At 32.2% G+C, this 3850-nt stretch overlaps 1 protein-coding gene across 1 annotated transcript in view; it reads left to right on the forward strand.

Annotated features, from left to right (window-relative positions):
- LOC110018802 (LRR receptor-like serine/threonine-protein kinase ERL2) overlaps positions 1 to 3850 on the forward strand; it is a 14540-nt gene that overhangs the window by 563 nt on the left and 10127 nt on the right. The gene's annotated exons all lie outside the window — the stretch shown is intronic.

Raw genomic sequence — 3850 nt, forward strand, 5'->3', positions numbered from 1 at the left:
TTATTTATTTTTTTTTTTAAGAAAAAAAATAAGTGAAATGTGGATGTCCAACATTTCTAAATTATATTTTTAAAAAAATATTTTTGGCCATTATAACCATATTTTCTTAGTATGTGATTATTTAAAAAAAAATTATGAATGTGATGTTGGTCTGGTGATTCGGCAGTTTCTCTCACAATAAAATTTGTATACTTGATACTCACAAATTAAAAAAAATAAAATATAATTATTTTGAATAATAAATATTTCTGGCCCAAAATCAAGATAATCGATTGCCCCGCTTTTAGCTTCTCGACAAGGCGAGCCTAATGAAGCCAAAATTAATTTGATTTTAGTTAGAACAATCCCATATAAAAATATCTTAGCGTAATAGGAAGTTTTGGATGGACAATTGAATGGTAAATTAGATTAGACATTTGACAAGCTTATAATCAAATAGAGTGAATCATTGCGTTGAATCCAATGAGCTTGTATTACTCGATTCTGGCATTATTAAGACACTCAAATACTCATATAAACATCATCTTATCAAAGAGATCACTCCTAGCCATCCTTTAGATTTATCTGAGTACATGTGGTATTTACAAAGGAATTCACTCACAAAATTTATAAATAGAATCTAACTACCTTCATGAAATGAGACTTGAGACCGGACTTGGAAGAGAAAGTTGAAGAAATTCAAGTTTATTAGGGCTCCTAAGTTCCACCACTGTCGGACCGCCACCGATTAGCTATTATCGTTGTCTGACCACCGTCATTGTAGCTTAGCCACCACTTTCAAGCTCCTACCGCCACCAGACAACTGTTGTTTGGCCCCTACTAGAACGCTACTGTCCAACCATCAACATATGGTCGTTGCCACTATTGCTAGACCAACACTACTTAGACACTGCTATCAAGCCTTTGCCATCGTCGGACTGTCATTGCCTAATCGACATCGGACCACCATCTGACAAACGCCTTCGTCAGACCACCACCGTCTAATCTCCACTGTTGTTAACTTTTTACCGCCATCGTAGCAGCCGAGCTACCATCATCACCCCCACCAGTTCTTTATTGTCTTACCATCACTGTCGTCATCGATGTTGTTATCAAACTTTTCGCAGTCGGGTCACCATCATTTCTCCAATATTTTTGTCACTTTTCTAACGAAAGTCATATCCCACTCGTGTAATATACTTTCAATTATTCAAGAGTCGGTAAATTTGTTGTAATCTATATTGACATAAAAGAATCATTTCAACTCGATTGGTACCCGTGTTTTTTGCCCATTCATATTTTTTACATAAATCTCATGTTATCTTTTCTGTCAATGCATTTTTCATATCCTAAAAAATAATAAGACTTTAACATATCCATCATGAATTTACGAGCGTACAATAATATATATATATATATATATATCATACAAAATTGTGGTTCACTATTATTGTCGATTTAAACATCTCATTAAAATGCATTTTACAAATGAATAGTGATAATTCAATCAAAACTTTTCTAATTACATATTCCACACTGAAACTACAATATTTACAGAAAAAAATATTTTATCAAATATACCCATCGGGGACTCCTGCTTTGGCTGAGATGCACTCGGCAGCAGGAGCGCAACGCCGTACCAAACCACGATGGTTGCAGCCTTCCTTGCAAATTGAAGAAGACAGAATTTACCGTAGACGTTTGCAAATGAGAGTGTAGAGCATTCTTGAAGCTATGCCAGGGAAAGAACTGAAAGCTCAGCTCTTATTCTTGTTCTTTTGTGGGTAAAATGCGAGAGAGATCCACAGAGGAGGAAGACGGAGAAAGAGGAATGGAGTTTATTCTATCTTTGATGGAAGGCAGAGAGAATGGCGAGGTGGCTGCCACCTGCCAGTGGGAAGATCAACAGAGGACTGATTTAGCAGAAAAAATATTACGTCCGAACTTACAATCATAGGGCACCACGTGACGCTGCGCCGACATGTATGGCATCATGGCGTCCCTGACAGTTGGTCATTTGGACGTCCTGACACACTAACTGATTTAGCAGAAAAAATATTACGTCCGAACTTATGACGCTGCGCCGACATATATGGCGTCATGGCGCCCCTAACAGTTGGTCATTTGGACGTCCGGACACACTGTACGGACGTAAAATTTTCTAAACTTCGACGGCTGGATTTAAGCAGGAGTCTCTAATGACTTTCCCAACGGAAACATAACCGGAAGTTAGATAAAATATTTTTTCTATGAATATAAAACTTTGGATGTAAACAAGTTGTTTTGAGTGATATGTATGTAAAAGCCCCTAAAAAATATTATTAGAATTGAAAGCTATTGTAGCAATGCAAGATTGAAACCACTTTTATTTTCCTTTTTTTTTATTCATAATAAATGTAGGAGACTACTAGAAAATACTAAGTTTAATAGTAAAAAATAATTTTTTATATATCATAAAAATCAGTAAATAAACTCAAATTAAATTTCACAAAAATAATTGAAAATGTCGCATATTTATCAACAAATCATGTTATAAAAAAAACATATAAATATAATTTAAATGGTACATAAATGTGTCTATAATAAGCCTATCTTGTTTGGGACCAAGTACAGTCCCTAAACAATCAACATAACTATTCACAAGAACTCTGCAAACCCTTGTGATGCTGGCCAACAATTTCATACATGTTCACTCCCTATTTGAAAATTTATTAATACATAATGATTGTAATTAAAAATTATATGTACCAAATCTTTGTTTTATGAATAAACATTTATTAGGCCTTGCCACTTAAAATTCATTCATGACACTTTTCCTTTAGAGCCACGCCTTAAAACCCACCTAAATAAAGGGAATACATATCATTATGTCAAAAATTTTTTATTTAATAGCTTCTTTGTTCATCATGTGAATGTAATTTAGATGGGAAAATTTGAATCAAATAGTATTAAAAATTAATAACCATACAAGATTTCATCATTGAATGAATGACAATAGTGTTTTACTATTTCATTCAATTGATAGCATTTATTTGTAATTTAATTTGTACTCTAATATTTGCACGAGTCATGTTAATCAGATTTCTAAATGACTTTTGAACCTGATGTGTCATAATAGAATTCACATGATCAAGCATGAATCTATACGTTTGTTAGATAAAATATTATTTAAATTCAAATTCACGATGATGAAGGCTTTGATTTTTGAAAATTTATAGCTAAAATAAACATCTTTACAATACATACCCACTTATATTAAAAGTGATTTGATTTGAGCTCAAATATGCTTGGTATCAATCACTAGTATGATTAGAAGTTTTGAAGCATTAATTGTAATGTGAAATAATCTTAAAATGCTTATAGTCAAATTGAGAGTCACAATGAGTGAAATTAAAAGAACTTTAAGATCACTCAATCCTAATGTTGTTAGTGTACTTAAATATAAAAAGAATGAACATCAAATGAATCAACACGGCCATCCAAATGAGTGCTATGAAATTTTAAGTGTACCTCCCATAGGTCTATAAAGAGGACATCATTGTCAACATGAAAAGGTAAAGAGAGAAAATTAATAGTCAAGTCCACATTATTAGAAGAAAAATGGAAAGCTAATAATCACTAGAGATCGTCATCGACCGTAATTTGCAACTGTTTAACTCAATTATTAATCAAAAATGATTATTACCTAACATTTTTAACTTCGTCAAAACTATGTAATCATTTATTCTCCTCTTAGAGAGAATTTTGAAAAATATATTTTTTGAAATATAAATTTAATTATTTTATGTCTGAATCCAATTTGGCATATATATATATATATATATATATATATATATATATATATACTATAAAAATAACTAAAACAATTTAG

This window comes from Phalaenopsis equestris, unplaced genomic scaffold, assembly GCF_001263595.1.
Source record: "Phalaenopsis equestris unplaced genomic scaffold, ASM126359v1 Scaffold000036, whole genome shotgun sequence".
In the NCBI taxonomy this organism is placed as follows: domain Eukaryota; kingdom Viridiplantae; phylum Streptophyta; class Magnoliopsida; order Asparagales; family Orchidaceae; genus Phalaenopsis; species Phalaenopsis equestris.